The 18,537-nt window shown below is 32.0% G+C and overlaps 1 protein-coding gene across 1 annotated transcript in view; it reads left to right on the top strand.

Moving 5' to 3' along the window:
* LOC134681532 (scavenger receptor cysteine-rich type 1 protein M130-like) overlaps positions 1-18,537 on the top strand; it is an 85,033-nt gene that overhangs the window by 29,308 nt on the left and 37,188 nt on the right. The gene's annotated exons all lie outside the window — the stretch shown is intronic.

Below are 18,537 nucleotides of genomic sequence, written 5' to 3'. Positions count from 1 at the left end.
CTCCGAGATATTTTTAATTCAAAACGGCACGAATAAAGATTCAGTTGGTTAATCGCGGAATACGTTACTGTATATGTACAAAAATTATATACAACCTGACGGTTAGCCCTCTATATGTTACAGGCTGTTACTTTCAGCCTTTGCCGCTGGTGAGGATGGGAAAGTCTGCTCTGTAAATTCTGCTTATATTAGTTCAACATATATAAAAAAAAGGAGATGTGGTATAATTGCCATTGATACAACTCTCCACAAGACACCAAATGACATAGAAATTAATAACTATAGGTCACCTTACAGCCTTCAACAATGAGTAAAGCCTATACCTCATAGTCAGCTATAAAAGGCCACGAAATGATAAATGTAAAACAATTCAAACGAGAAACCCACCGGCCTAATCTATGTACAAAAATGAACGAAAACAACTATGTAACACATCAACAAACGACAACTACTAAATAACTGGCTTCTGACTTGAGACAGGCACTTCATATAGAAAGTGGCGGGGTTTAACATGTTATCGGGATCAAAACACTCCCCTAACCTGGGACAGTGGTGTAACATTACGACATAAGAACGAACTATACAAATCAGTTGAAAAGGCTTAACTCATCAGATGGATACAAATAGAAATACTACACACAGTAGACGTTGTCGGGTACTTGTATATCCCAACAACAAAAGAACATTACGTACAGATCTGAGAGTTCTCGCGGTTAATGTACATTTATACAAAGTGTCCTCGCTCTACAATGTATAAGCATCTATATGTGTAGTATAATAAACGTATTCTCGAGCTCTGTTGATCTGCGATATCTTGTTGGAACATTTACAAAAACCCTGAAGGGTGTTATCTCATTTGATCATATACCCCTGGCTGAATATAGCCATTTTCTTGATAGGGTGTTCCATTTATGCTTCTTCTACCAGATATGGTATTGCTGTATAAGTATCCTCATAATCTTCGGCCATATCATTACCTTTCCCGACAAACGTTTGAGTCTACCCTTCGCTTTTTCAAACTAGTGTTAACATAAATTGTTATGAATGAGATTCAGATGACATTAACATAACAGCATATCTGTTAATGACATACAATAGCAAAACATGTTTATGACAGACTGTGGCTATTTGTTATTTTTCTCCGGTTTTTATTAAACGTAATAAGTTTTAAGTCTTAAGGCAAATGTGTACGGCTAAATAAAATTAAACTAATTAAATACTGATATCTGTTATACAAATATCCGGTGAACGTATATTAGAGCTTTCTTACAAATTGACGAAAGGTACGAACGAACGTAAAGGGAGCACGTATTTTATTTCCAGAATAACAGTTAAAAGAGTTTGTTTTTATCCTTTGTTTTATCAAGTAAAAGAGCATTCTTTTTTAAATCAAGTTTTTTTTTCAAAAATGATAATATCGCAATTATTACACGATTTCAATACATTCAAACAAAGAAAAATAGTATCAAATACACTTACGTCCGATACGTTACTTACGTAAACCACGAGTAAACACATTCCCGCGGGAATATTTCGGCACGAGTTTCACTATTAACTTTTTAATGGCATTATTGAAGAAGGTTAGTCTAAATTTAACGACGAGATTCACATTTATTTTTATATTTCATTGTACACTTTCAGCAAATTGTCAAAGTGGAATATCGAGATTTGATAGAAAAAAAAGATGCTACAATGTCTAAAAAGTAATGTTGAATAAATCTAGAAAAATAGATTTTGTATATAAAGAAAATAAATCTACAATGTTGCACCATATACATTGTTGATTGTATAATGACTATTTAACAGTACACATGTTTGAAAGATAGACGCGAAGTTGTCACTTATCGTCCAGTGGCTACATATCCAACTATAGCAGTCATCACGTGACTTTGGTGACGTCACACATCACCCGTATCAAGCCCAAGTAAAATGTATAGAAATGCATAGGGGCTTTCTGTAATCGATGAAATACATTACTTTAAGTTCATGATACTAAAAGTTTGGGTCTATATAGTAATTCCTCATATATTTAGAAATATAAATATTCCTTTTGGAATAGTTTAAATTTTGATCTTCTCCCTTCCAAATGCTTTTGAAAACTTGTCTTGTTGTCTCGATAGTTCACACTTAAATTATACAATTACGATAAATATTGGATTTTCTGTCGTCTTTAACCTTAAATTGCGATTTAAACAAAACAGATGGAATAATTGTGGGTCTTTGTGCTTATTATTATATTCATAAATATTTGAAATATCGTATATTGAACAGTTTAATTTTCTTTAATGTCCCTTCCAAATTGAATTGAAAATAAGCTATTTTCAGAAAATCTGCTATTATTTTTCAAGATGGCGACCAGATTGACAGCGTAGGGCGACATGGTAAAAATATAATTTGTATGATTTTTACAATGAAAATTAAATAACTGTTGGATGCTCGCATTTTCAGTCATTGTCTTACCTTAAAGCAGCATGTAATCGAACATTGGTTCCTTTTTATCAAGCTTAAACATGCTGTTGTTATTTTTATAAAATTTTGAAAAATGGCGAACAAATAATTTTCAAACGTAGAGGATGTTCGACACTTATTCTGTTAATGCACATAATTCAATTTATTTTCACTGTTTATATTGCAATTAAATATGACACGTTATTGTAACTATAAGAATAGCCTTGGACAAATAGCTAGATTAAAGAGATATTAATTAAGTCATAACATCAACGTGATCAAAGAAAAGAAATATGGCACCTAATCACGATTTAAGTTTTGACAATACCCATGTAGATACATGTTTTGACAATACCTATGCCGGTTAGTGTTGTCCGATTATCAATGACATTCTTTGCAATATTATTTTATTTTCATAAAAGAAGACATCGAATGGATATAAACCTAGGTGAACTAAATATATTTTTCAATTTTCTTTTAATAATTCACCAGGTAACCAGTAAAAAATCCTAATTGAACCAGTCACATGCAGAGTTATCGAACGTTATTATGACTGTAATAGTTGCATATGAATATTTCATGAATGTTCAGGACTATAGAGAAAACGCAATTATACGCTAAAATATTCGTTCCATTGCTGTGGTGTATCATGTAGACACATTTCGGGGGCAATGAATATTACAAGAGGAGAGGCGATGATTCAAAAGTTATTAAACGAGCACCAGCGTATGGCAAAGTATTGCAAATTTTGAATCAAGGAAGTATTTGTGTTTTAACTTTTTCTTATTTTTCTGTAAGGGAAGAAGACAATGCATTTGCTTTGACATTTTCTGAGGGTAAACAGTGCAACATTGGAATATTAAAGAGTAGTGAAGGGGTCGGTTTTAAGTCTTTTAGGGACATTTTATTCGTCTTGCTACTAGATGTATTTAGGATATTTTGTAGTGTTATATCCTCCGATCTGGTGGTTTCATATTTTAACCTATCGTACATCCCAAAATTCTAAAGATATTTCAAGAAAACTCAAATTTAATAAGTGTCGTTGCATGTAGGATAATTGTCCGAATTTCCACGACTATTATTCAAATATGTAAAAATAAAGGACCCCTAAAACGAGTCTTACGTATGATTCGTCAAGCATAGGTACCTTTCGTCAATTTGTAAGAAACCTCTAATAAGAGAAAATCACAATGCTGTTTGATATTTGCAATTCATAAGGCAAAACGTGTCCGTTTCACACATTCATTCTCCTTATATAGTAATTATACTTTACCGACCACAATAGCCGAGCATGATTTGTTAAAAAGCTATCAATATGACAATTTTAGAGTGTTTTTTTTACATGTGGGTCATTATAAACAATGACCAAAATAAATGAGGAGTGTTGTTAAAATTGTAACATAATATATACATGCCGAAGCATTTTTCAATAGAACGTTTGAAGAAATGATATTAAGTGTATTATGAAAAAAACTTCCTTAGAACAAACAATGTTGAAAAGTTCGTGACATTGGAAATTTTCAGCGGAAATTTGTTTTTGGATAGTAAATGTATAAGGCTTTGTTTATTAGAATTATAATTCAAGTCCTGATGAATTCAAAACATTATTTTCGATTCAAATATACTTTATGACGTTTGCATTTTTACAGTTATGGGAAGTCCTTGGATAACAGAGAGAATGCTGGAACTGGCAAAATCTGGCTTTTTCATATGAATTGCAACGGGAATGAACGCACATTGACTGATTGTTCACATCGTGGTTGGGGTAACTCACATTATTACTGTTCTCACAACCTCGACGTAGGAATAGAATGTTTCAACGGCAATGAGGGTTAGTAATGGCTTTTTAATTTATTTTGTTTAAAAATCAAAGCAATTTTACTATTATTAACTATTCGAAATTTAGCAGGCATTATTCGTTGAATGCAGACACGCAACACAGCAAAGTTTGCAAATGCCAATATTAATTTAATATAACTATAATTCTTTAATTGCCATTTTAAAACATGATAAAATAGTATAGACTTTTTTTATCCCTTGATCAATGATTATAGAATAAAGAACTAAACTTGGTTCCAAAATATAATGCAATAAAAAAAAGCACTTTAAAGTTATAACTCCTCACGCTTTTATATATAAACATTGTAAGTAATCTTTTTTAGAGTCAATGTCTTTATTTTAGTCTATATTGTTCTATTCATTCAAATATAAAGTCTTAGAAAACTCCCCCAATGCTTACATTTTTGTCAGCATAACTACTGAACCAAAAATATAGAAGATAACTGCACATATGGGCTGCAAATTATAATATTTAATATTTACGCCAGATGCGCGTTTCATCTACAAAAGACTTATAAGTGACGATTGAATCAAAACGAGCTTTCTAAAAAAAGCCAATTAAAGAACAAATTTGCGGAACATTGGTGACCATAAATACCTAAAAACTTTGCCAAATACAACTTAGATTATCGACTCCCGAGGTTAAAAATCCTAAGTATTCAAACAAAATTAAGTTTTTAAACATTTAATTTATAATTATGACCATATTGATGATAACAGATTGTTTCGAACATCAATAAAATCAAGTCGTAAAAACTTTGATCCTTTTCGTACCAATTTCAGAGCTTCCGATGTATATGAAAGATTATTTGGTTCTCTTTTCATTAATATTTCACTCCAACTTAACGCCAACAATAATCGATAATCTGTTTATCGTTCTATGTATTTTTCTCACAATTGAACAATTTAAAGCTTTACAAGAGCAAGCTTGATAATGTTTTCTCACACATATGGTTACACATAACATCTCCTCAGACTATGTGAAGTCACTAGTAAGTTATGTCTTCGCCTCCATATCTTGATACAAAAATAACGGAGCAACTGAACAGGGAGATATTAGCAACCAACTGAATCTTTATTCGTACCGTTTTGAATTAAAAATATCTCGGAGTCCTATATTTCAAGATTTTTTTTTGTAAACAATTAATTTATAATTATGACCATATGGTTGATAACTGCTAGTTGCGATCATCAATAAAATCAAGTGGTTCTCTTTTTATTAATATTTCACTCTAACTTAACCCCAAAAAAATCGATAATCTGTTTATCGTTCTATATCTTTTTCTCACAAGTGAATAATTTAACGCTTTACAAGAGTAAGCTTGATAATGTCTCCTCACACACATGGTGACGTTACACATAACATCTCCTCAGACTATGTGAATTCACTGGTTATGTCTTCGCCTCAAAGTCTTGATACAAAAATAACGGAGCAACTGAACAGGGAGATATTACCAAATGGAACCACGATATATAATGTTCAAAGTCTAAGTTATATTTTTTAAGGTAATATGTGCCCTCTATAATAAAACCCATCATAAAGTTTGGAATGCCATGTAGGTTTTGATTGAATTTGACTTGTAGTTGTCAAGGTTTAGATGGAGAAGATTGACATTGCATATACTTAGTCAGGAATAGCATGTATGACAGATATAGTGCATATTTCTATATTTTAGCAGCATTTGTTTACTCTCCTCCTTTACTCTGTATTCCATGTGAATATGATTTGTATTGCCTTTAACCAACATCAATTTTTATTAAGTGATTTTTTTAATTAACAGCAATCAGTGTCAATTTGTTCTACATTACCTAGGGTATTTACCTGACGATATTTAGGAATATGGGTTTTTAGTCGAATCTTAACAAAAAGTTTGATAATATTAAAAAAAAGACACGGTTAGAAATAGTTAACAATAACAAAATAGGTCAGGCTTTAATTAATTCTTTATTTGGGTAAGAAGATTCAAGCAAATGATCTGTATTGTGTCGTTTACTATTAAATGCAAATAATCTTTAACGACTATAGCATATCAATCTATAAACATGTTAAACATGATGTATTAGAAGTTCGAACATTTTCTGAGAAGGTTTAAAAACATTTCAAACATTTCATTTAACTGTTTCGTTAGCTGTAACTATCATTTAGATTAACAACTGACGGTGATATTGGTAACTTAGAATCTTCATTGAAGGTGCAGCACACATGTTGTGTTAATTCATTATTTTGATGTGCCATTTGTTTGCAAGAGTGACTTCCCTTTGTACTATGTTTCAATTTACAAAAGTCTATTGAATCAATGCGTTAATTGTCTTTGAACAGCTTCATAACTTTATCTCCACGTATGGTTATTTGATTTATTATTAGGTCTTTCCACTTTTCTGTTGAAAAACCTACTGGTTTTCTTCTTCTGATTATTAATTTTTCTTCTTCCACCACAGCGGTGCTCTGTGGTTTCGCAAGATGTTGCTTAGATTTTAATCATATGATATCGAACAGTTATTGCGCTTTTGAAACTGACCCTATTAAGTCGAACACTTTTTATTGTAAGAGTTATCTCCCCAACACTATTTTTCTTGTGTACGCATTTCCTTCGCCACCGTAAAAGATTATGACAAATGTATGTCACCAATTTGCTCGTTATATCCTTAGGATCTTAAAATTTTTTTGGACCGAAGCGGTCAAGAGACTCCATATGTGAGTTATTTCCCCTTTTATATATTTTAAATAAGTAAAATGTAATTGTAATTGGCAAACCATAAGTGATAGAGCCCTAGGGTCTTCTGATTTGAGGTCCTTGTTAAAAAAAAGAAAACAGGATAGAGGTTAAAGGTCAAGGTCATTTCTAAATTTGGGTTTTAACTTATGTTCACCTCTTTTCAAACACGTTATAAGATATTGACAACATATTTCTAATTAATTTTTAGTTGCGACATGTCGTAACACATACAAATAGTTATCAAATGTACCAGGATTATAATTTAATACGCCAGACGCGCGTTTCGTCTACATCAGACTCATCAGTGACGCTCATTTATAAAGCCAAACAAGAACAAAGTTGAAGAGCATTGAGGATCAAAAATTCCAAAAAGTGGTGCCAAATACGGCTAAAGTAATCTATGCCTGGGATAAGAAAATCCTTAGTTTTTCGTAAACAGTTTTGTAAACAGGAAAATGGTTTCAATAAAATCAACGGTACCAATTTTGTTGCACCAGATGTGCATTTCGACAATACATGTCTCTTCAGTGATGCTCGTGGCCAAAATATTTGAAATCCAAAGCATATATTTCAAGGGACGCTTACATTAAAATAGAGTTTTCTACGCCATTGTATTTCAAAATATGTGTATGGATATAAAAATCATTAACCAAATATAATTAAAGCATAGGGACTTTTGATTTGAGGTCCTTTATTGAATACCTTGAAATTAAGCTCAAGGTGATAGGTTAATTTGACGTTCTAGATTTTGACCTTTACGCTTACCTCATATGTATACATGATAAAGCCATGGGTCTTTTTGCATTCGATTTCAAGCCATTTAACATTGAAAAATCCAACCGGAAGAGACTTGTGTAAACCGGAAGTAGGGATTTTTTTTGTACTTTATTAATATTAAAGTATATAAAACGTTATATCTTTGGAATCAGTGTCGAGTAAACATTAAAATAATACCAGAAGTAACATTTTTTGAACCGGAAGTACCAAATTATCTCCCCTTTTAAAAACAATATTGTATAGAAACCATATATGTTGGGAATCAGCGTCCACTGAGCTGTCATTTGACACTGGAAATTACATTTTGAAACCGAATTTTCCTACTTTCAAGACCTTTAATTGTTCACTGAACAATTGGTTTTGAATTATTATTGGATTATGAAAGACATTTATCATTTATTTATATAATAAATATATAAAACCTTTCTTACTTTTTCTAAATATTATTTAGTTATATAATCACATTTCAAGTTTCCAGTTACAAGATTCCCCGACCGTGCAAGACCCTCTTGGGATGTCAAAGTTGTTAAATACCTCACGCTTTATCAGGTTAAAGTGGTTTAAAAAGGCAACTTATTATGAGCAAATAGTGCGTTTCCTTTAAACTTTGAATTATGGTAACATATCATATAAAAAGTATTCTGTCTATGTATAATGTGAGTGTTAAATTATTCAGGTATATAAAACACACGTTTAATTTGACACCTATAGTCGGTCGGCTGTCAAGAATACACTATTTCAAATTCTTGTCCGCACCATCTAACCTACATACAACAGCATTGAACGCTACTTTTTAAAGGATTTATTGTTTTAATATGGTATATATAAATGTAATTATGTCAGAATTTCAAATGAAGCCGACGCATTGCCTTAATAATTGCATTACTTGATTCTGTAAAGACAAGTACATTTATTCTGTGATACAAACACACACAATATACAATTAAGCACTAACACAAAAACGAACACGATTACCACCACTTTTTTTCATAAACTTCAAACTACTATATATGAAAAACAAATTATAATATTCCAACATTATGATAAAATGTTGGGGAAATTAACCAGAGTTATCTTACACTTATAGAAGCTAGCAGACAATTTTTGATTTGAGCTTAATTAACGTTTAAACAATTTCCACTGAAGTGATTTATTTCGTTCAGTTATAAGGATTTCCCTTACCAAAAAATAAACCTTTTGAAAAACATTTGCAGAAAACTTGCCGCAACCATTTTACCATGCAAATGAACATGATGAAGGTTGCGACAAACTTGCAGCAATAGTTATCAAAAGTACCAGGATTATAATTTAGTACGCCAGACGCGCGTTTCGTCTACATAAGACTCATCAGTGACGCTCATATCAAATTAGTTATAATGCCAACATAATTATGCAAATTGGATTTGCCGCAATTGTCTGATAAAACTTGCAGCATACTTGTAGGAACTGCACATATACCAATGTTATATGTGAACACATCCAATTTATCTCTTACAAATTACACATCAAAATTTAAAAAAAAAAACTTCCCTTCTGTAAACAAACAGTTATTTAAATCAATATAAGCAAACTTATAAGATTTAAGGAAAAACATACAATCATGCATTGAATTTGTGAAAAAAGGGGGTAGAGGTCATTCTAAAATGATATCAAATACTGGTTTTAAGAACTAGAGGCTCTAAAGAGCCTGTGTCGCTCACCTTGGTCTATGTGAATATTAAACAAAGGAAGCAGATGGATTCATGACAAAATTGTGTTTTGGTGATGGTGATGTGTTTGTAAATCTTACTTTACTAGTCTTGCTGCTTACATTTATCTCTATCTATAATGAACTTGGCCCAGTAGTTTCAGTGGAAAATGTTAATAAAAATTTACAAATTTTATGAAAATTGTTAAAAATTGACTATAAAGGATAATAACTCCTTAGGGGGTCAATTGACAATTTCGGTCATGTTGACTTATTTGTAAATCTTACTTTGCTGAACATAATTGCTGTTTACAGTTTATCTCTATCTATAATAAAATTTAAGATAATAACCAAAAACAGCAAAATTTCCTTAAAATTACCGATTCAGGGGCAGCAACCCAACAATGGGTTGTCAGATTCATCTGAAAATTATAGGGCAGATAGATCTTGATCTGATTAATAATTTTACCCCGTGTTGGATTTGCTCTAAATGCTTTGGTTTTTGAGTTATAAGCCAAAAACTGCATTTTACCCCTATGTTCTATTTTTAGCTGTGGCGGCCATCTTGATTTGAAAGTCGGGTCATCGGACACATTTTTAAAACAAGATACCCCAAAGATGATGATTGCCAAGTCTGGATTAATTTGGCCCAGTAGTTTCAGAGGAGAAGATTTTTGTAAAAGATAACTAAGATTTACGAAAAATGGTTAAAAATTGACTATAAAGGGCAATAACTCCTAAACGGGTCAACTGACCATTTCGGTCATGTTGACTTATTTGTAAATCCTACTTTACTAAACATTATTGCTGTTTACAGTTTATCTCTATCTATAATAATATTCAAGATAATAACCAAAAACTGCAAAATTTCCACAAAATTACCAATTCAGGGGCAGCAACCCAACAACGGGTTGACCGATTCATCTGAAAATTTCAGGGCAGATAGATCTTGACCTGATAAACAATTTTACCTCCATGTCAGATTTCCTCTAAATGCTTTGGTTTTTGAGTTATAAGCCAAAAACTGCATTTTACCCCTATGTTCTATTTTTTGCCGTGGCGGCCATCTTGGTTGGATGACCGGGTCACGCCACACATTTTTTAAACTAGATACCCCAATGATGATTGTGGCCAAGTTTGGTTCAATTTGGCCCAGTAGTTTCAGAGGAGAAGATTTTTGTAAAAGTTAACGACGACGGACGACGGACGACGGACGACAGACGACGGACGACGGACGCCGGACGCAAAGTGATGGGAAAAGCTCACTTGGCCCTTCGGGCCAGGTGAGCTAAAAATGGGTATTGCGCATAAAACTAGGATATAATTGCGTAACAGAATTGAACCTAACTTTATTAAATAATATACATTTAAGCAGTTATTCAAACATAAGATAGTTCTATTAATAATTTGTACTTATAAAATTACATATTGAATATCCTATGTAATTGAACCAAAATGCCTTCTTAATATCTTATATGTAACATTTTTCAAACAAAATCAACATAACCTAGTCCATAGTTGCATTTAATTAGTAAAGTCATTATCAAAGGTCATTATCCAATTGGGTTTAATAATTCAGTAATTAGTTTCATAACTTGCACCAATGATTTGCATACTATACAATTACATCCTTGCTTACACTTAGTCAAATTAGCAACTCATAGGGTAATTATGGAAAGGGGGTAAACAATACTCACATTCATCAACCTGTAATCCTATTTTCCCTGTCTTTTCATTCAACAACATTTATTTGCTTTGGATGTTGTGTTTAATTACATGTATATATAATAATTTTAATGATTATATACGGTACGACCTTATAACCTTTTGTTTGAGTATTAGGTTTGTCGAAGTTGATGGTGTTCATGCCAAGTTGTTATTTACCTTTAAAATATTTTTTCATGGGATATAACACTCTTGAGACTTTGTATTAATACAAATTATAGTTTGGTACACTATATTTATCAGCACAAGATAAATACAAACGAATAACTAACTATTAAAAGAACAAATCTTTAATCAGATAATAATCAAATTAACATCATAAGCAGATCAACCTTCATTATATATAATTTGGGACATAATATAAGCTTCTGTTCTTAAACAACTGAACAATTAGCTCGAATGTTTTCAATATTTAGCTATGATAACTAATAAATAGTTATCAAAGGTACCAGGAATATAATTAAGTAAGAAAGTTACGTTGTCATATTATCAGCGCGTATTGCTATACCAGCTTGTATGAGAGCTGACTCGCCAAAATGCAAACCTCTCCTTAGTAGATGCCAATCGAACCCGGCCTGTCTATACAACTACAGCAATAACTCAAACCATCATAGGCATTGTTCATGGCTAGTCTGCCTGAACATGCCTAAACCCAGATCTCACAAAAGTAGTTTTTCTGTTAAGAGTTGAAGGAAAAGCTCAATAAGCAGACCAAGTTACATTACAAAAATATAAACACAAAATGGACCATGTTATACTGATAGGTACATAATTATCTTATTTATACAAATTATGAATACTATTACTGAAATCATTAGTCGACTGCTTATAGGAATTATTGTCATTTAATGAAAAAATCCATTCTGAGTGTAGTTTAGCGGAGTCTCTTGTTCAAACAGGGAAACTGTAAAGCAAAAATAGTAGCAAAATTATATCTAAAAATATTGTATCATGGTCGAAACCGTCAACTTCTCATAGGAGCTATCATCCTTTTCATAATGGAAACACTAATAGTATTTCGGTTGAAAGAAACTGTCCATACAAAAATTTAATATATCTGACTATGACAGAAATGACAATTCGACTCCCTAATCGTGCGCATTTATTAAAATTCAATGACGAGTATCATCCGTTTTGTTTATTTGTTGTTGAAATAAAAGTAGAAGCCTTACAAATCAAAGAAAGATGTGAATATGTGAAAAGATCTATGCCGTCAGTTAACTCTCTATCAAAAAGTATGACCAAAATGCCAAGGTAAATAAAAAAGGAGTAGTAGAAATAAAGTTAATGACAAAATAGTCGTTAGACTTATAATTTCAAAGCTATACACATACATATTTATAAACATAACTGGGAATACCATTCGATCATTGAAAGTGACAAATTGCTAAATTCAATCGAGCATTTTTATTACATATTATATAATATTCATGTTTATTCAAAATACAATTGTTATCAGTTCTATTTACAGGAAATTGTACTGGTGTTAATATTTTCTTAAACTCTAGGGTTTCCCATTAATTCTTGATCGATCGCTATTGACTTATTTTTGTTTACTTAACGTCCTGTGACGAATGTTATATGCATTTTGAGGACGAGAACAATTTAACAATAAAGAATAGATAGATCCTGTAATAGAGATTGCCCTACTTATGCAAGAGTTTTACTACCACTTGATTATTTGAATATAGAAATTCAAACTAACATATTGAATTTGGCATATGGATTGTCATTTATCTTACCAAAGATTTTGAAAATCAAAGGATACCTTTTGGCTTTTTTTGTAGATGTATGTATTGATTGATTGATTAAATTCAGTGGCAAATATATTTTGTATATATTCAGGTCGATACCATGTTTTAAATTGGATAAACTTGCATTGTACAATGCCCATTAAGGTTGATATTTTATTCATCCCTGACGCTAGTCTTACGACTCAAAGACTATGTCTGTTCTTACTCATAAATAAACAAGTGTAATAGACAGGTGTTTCTTTCTTTTTCTAGGTGATTTACGTATACTAGGTCCACATAGTGAACTTGAAGTACTTCACAACAACGAATGGGGAAAAGTTTGTTATTATGACTTTAACAATATTGATGCTACGGTGGCCTGTCGACAGCTTGGATACAGGTATTCAAATAATAAAAAACTATATGTTATTTTTTTGGAATAATGTTTTGCAAACACTGAACACAATATATATTGACATGAACCTACAATTGATAAGATGCATGCTAAAAAATGTTAAGTTATCAAATACAAGTTATTAAATGCTTGTTGGTCAAGTTTGGACTATTTTGTTGGCCCAATGATGACAGCTATTGTTGGACCACAAATTATTTGCTCATCGGGCCAACAACACATCCAACAGTTGGTTACATGTTGGCCAAACAACTTTTATCTAACATTTAAAACGTACTGCCAATCATATTGTGAATGAATACTATGTTGGGCAAATATGGGTCCAACATTATGGGTATCAGATGAACGAACAGTTTTCCATTCCGTTAGACCATTTTTATTCACTTCTGTATGATAAAAAGTAAAATCACAAAAATACTGAACTCAGAGGAAAATCAATTTGGAAAGTCCATAATCACATGGCAAAATCAAAAAACAAAACGCATCAAAAACGAATGGACAAGAACTGTCATATTCCTGACTTGGTACAGGCATTTTCAAATGTAAAAAATGGTGGATTAAACCTGGTTCTATAGCGCTAACCCTCTCACTTTAATAACAGTCTCATCAAATTCCGTTACATTTACATGATGCGTTAAATAAACAGTCACAATCAATAAAATAGTCAAAATATGGGAACATCAGTCATCATCGTATAACAATTTAACAGGACACAACAACATCTACTATGTACGAACACATGGATTGATTTGAGTGTCTGACGTCAGAAAAATTATATACGTCACATAAATTTGTCGTTCAATGTGCATACAATAGTTATCCAAAGTACCTGGATTATAAACAATTTTAAATTTTACATAGGCAATGAGCGCAGACAGGGTTAAAAAATCAAAAGTATGTAAGAATAAATTACAGAAATCGAACTAGTCCAAAAGTTATACATAGAATTTATGAGAATCCAAAACTTTTAAAAGGAACAATTTAACAGGACACAAAAACCTATCCACGAACACATGGATCTACTTGAGTGTCCGACGTCAGAAAAATTATATACGTCACATAAATTAGTCGTTCAATGTGCATACAAACAATTTTAAAATTTACATAGGCAATGTACGCATACAGGGTTAAAAAATCAAAAGTATGTAAGAATAAATTACAGAAATAGACCGAGATTCAAACTAGTCCAAAAATTATACATAGAATATATGAGAATCCAAAACTTTTTAAAGGGAACAATTTAACAGGACACAATAACATCTACTGTCTAAGAACACATGGATTGATTTGAGTGTCTGACGTTAGAAAAATTATATACGTCACATAAATTTGTTGTTCAATGTGCATACAAACAATTTAAAAAAAAATTTTCATAGGCAATGTACGCATACAGAGTTAAAAAATCAAAAGTATGTAAGAATAAATTACAGAAATAGACCGAGATTCAAACTAGTTCAAAAGTTATACATAGAATTTATGAGATGATGCCATTCCATTCATATTTTTTGGTCATGTTGAAATTGTTTTTTGTTGTGTATTTTTGTTTTCCTACCCAAGAATATTGGTTTCACATATATTAATTATTGCCGATTAACTCAAAGTGATTTTTCTAATAAAATACATAGTTACATGCATACATGTGTTTTTAGCACACCTACATTGTCCTACAAGAATCATTACAACAATAAACCATCAAAGAATGTTCATTTTGAAAAAGAAAGATCATAACAGATCATATCACATTTTAATATCTATGCATTATTCTTTTATTTATTGGTCAGTCTATTCATAGCAGCAGCAGATCCAGGGTTTATGAGAAGGGGCGTAACATAGATTAGTTCGCCGAGCGGAGCGTTAGAAATTTTGTTTATGACCTTTTTTTTTGCTACAAAACAAAAAATAACTGTAAAATGCACTAATTTAACGGTTTCTTACGTGGGGTTTATTAATTTTATAGTTAAAGTGAAAGGGTTTGACATTTTAGATGCCGTATAATCCCCCCTCCCATTAATTGTCTATTATAAAATGATTGGATGGATATAAACCTAAGTACATATATTTGATGAGAGATATGTCAGAACAAATGGACATGGAAAAATTCTCCCTAGCCAAGTTAGCTACTGAAATAGAGATCACTACTAGCATCTGAAGAATGCATTGCGAATTTGTTGTCATACATTGGCACTCATACCACATTTTCCATATCCATAATATTGTAATTGATGTTTTACTTTAATCACTAATCAATGAAAAATAAATTCACAAAAACATTTATCATGTGTATTGAGATTTTCTAGGGATGACTATTGTGCAAATCTGCCATCTAAACAATAGTGTTCACCAGAAGCATCTTCCTCGTATTTCGTGGAGAAAATTGTCAATGATTTTTTAATAGTAAAGTTCAATGTTTTATTGACATACAAAAGTACCATGACATGTAAGCGTTCTTCTCCAATATACTGCGCGAGAAGTTGTCGATATACTCTAACGTCGAGTTTGCCCTTTCTGTGGAATTGGATGCTACGCTGGTAAATGAAAGTAAGCTCAGAACCTTAACGATTTTTGTAAAAAAAATCATGCTACACACTCTCGTGTCTGTTACGGTATACATTATTGTAGACGGTTTGTCGGTCTGGTCCCGCCATAACTCGTTCCATGGTCAAAAGTCCTGTCTGATATAGTCAGGAAATGGCAAGATAACCTCGTTGTAACCAAAAATGTCTTCGATAGTATCATCTGATGTTTGATAAATATTACTTGGAATCAAAGCCAATGCCCTAACATCGACCTTTTCGTTCAGAAAACAGAATATTGAAGTGCTGAATCATGGAGTCTAAGAATGGTAGAAACTCGTCACGTCGAAAATACTTTGTCTCATTGTCGTCATCATGGTCACGGGACATTACTTTGCTGGGTCTGGCGCCCACATCGTCTTGGTGCCTTGATACCACCAATGTTCGCAAATTTACCAATTGTCGTAGCTTTTTCAAACTACTTGTCAAATTTCTTTTCGTCATCTCGTGTTGATTTCCCTTATATTTGACTGTATCAATCATTGTATACCCTTCAACAATATCGAGTGCAAACCCTTGCAGGCATGCGGTGAATTTCATTTCAATGTAAGGCATTATATTACAATTACTTTGACAAAAGCATGCATTAAATTACAATATTACAATTACATGCATTTATCAAAGTAATGCATTATATTACAATTAATTTTGCAAAGTTATGCATTGAATTACACATTAAATTTGGAAATGTTATTATAAAGTGAAAAAAAATCAAACATTTTGAAAAATAGCATAAAGTCACAAAATATTCTAGCATAGACAATAACTGTTCCGTATATCTACTTAGTATTAAAGTTAAGTATCAAGTACAAAGTCTGTTCAATTCAACAATTACATTTTAACATCATAAGGGTTTCAAGGTATACATCTCTATGTTTTCTCTAAACAGAAATTACAGAGATGAAGTTTAATATTGATCTTAACTAATGTAAACTTCACTTTTATAAATATACATTTGTTTTATTAATTCCTATCAAAAATGTTAACTGAGAATTTCTTTTCTAATTACAGAATAAACAAAGAGCCAAATTTATAACCAAGTGTCAAAATGGTGAAAAGATTGATTGTCAAACTAACTAATTAGTGTTTATGACAATGGTCAATTTTCGGATATTTAATCATGACAGGGTATTCATTGAAGTTTTAACAACAATAAAACACTTTTAAAGTAATATTTTTCAGATGAAAAAAAGAAATATCCAAATGATTATGTTCTTAATTAATCCAGACAACTCAAATTCTGCTTTAGCTGAATCTCCAACAATCTGTGAAAGACATATAGAACGTGAAAAAAGTTATGCCATGTAAAGCAATGTAATGCATGAAATTATACAACTTTTTTTCTCAAGTAATGCATTAAATTACAATTATATGTAATCCAAGAATTGCTGCATTACACATAACATGTAATTTCTTGGAAAAAAGGGATACCCTGCGTTACAATTACAAATTTGCATTACCCCATGCCTGGATCCTTCGAGTTCTCTACTCTATCTACTTACATATCCCCCGAAAAATAGGGACGGTTTGAAATCTAACTATAAAAGAAGAATATGTAATTTTTGTGAGTTTCCCTTTAGCGTCAATAACATCTTTCTTGTCCAAAGTCGGTCCGACTTTAAAGCTGATTTCCTCAAAACAAGATAGGATTGGCTCGTACATGGCAGAAAAGCTGCTGAGGGTCGTTATTGTTTCACTCCATCCTGTTTCACAGAAGATCTTAAATTTCAGTTTTGTTATTTCGTTTTGCGAATCGATCCTTGTTCTGATGACGAATTAATTTCGTCGACAGACTTTTTGGAGACATCGACTCTGTTTAGAAGAATACTTTAAAAATATCCCGAGGAGTTTTAAGCTATTTTACATCAAGTGTATTTAAGGCACATGGTAAAATAATCATAATACAAGATAAAGGTTAGGGCTAGCTTATTGGTAAATTATCCTTGGTGGCAGTCGGGTGAAGTGTACCGCGTAACCAAGAATCCTACCAGACATATTACCGACGCGCGACAAAACAGGATATCTAATCCAACACTAGTCAAATATTTGACATTCAAACTGCCACCGGAATACCGGCCTTATAATATCAGATAACAAGCACGAATGGGTCCTATTACTAGTCTCTGACATCTCATCGCATTGACATTGGAAATGTGGACCCAGCGGTTGTATCTCTATTCATTGGCAAATTGTCTTATAAATGAACCTTGAGGGAGATCTTGATGTATGATAACAATTCATTTTGAGATTTTGTTTGATGTATATGATGCATTTTTAGCACATTGTTTAAAATGGTCATCCAAGACGGAGTCATCTGCCTCTGCACGAAATTTGAATGATTCCTTATATTTACCTCGATAATATCTTTGTGTTCGATTGCCAGTTTGATCGTCATCTCGTTGGCCCCGAATAGCCGATCCGCGCCTCCCACAAAACTCGAGACATTTGATGAGCGATTTCAAAATATGTATTTTTTTTTGCAATTGAAGTGTCAGTCCTTGCATTTGTGTTTATATCAATTCTGGAGTCATATACGTTTCTCGAAGCCTATATCGTCTTATTATAGAGTATATAGTTCTAATGTGTTTCGGATGGTGCATATCGCTTTAAATCAGTTATTGTGTCT

The sequence above is a fragment of the Mytilus trossulus genome, chromosome 8, assembly GCF_036588685.1.
Source record: "Mytilus trossulus isolate FHL-02 chromosome 8, PNRI_Mtr1.1.1.hap1, whole genome shotgun sequence".
NCBI lineage: Eukaryota > Metazoa > Mollusca > Bivalvia > Mytilida > Mytilidae > Mytilus > Mytilus trossulus.
This window is presented reverse-complemented; position numbering and strand designations above follow the sequence as displayed.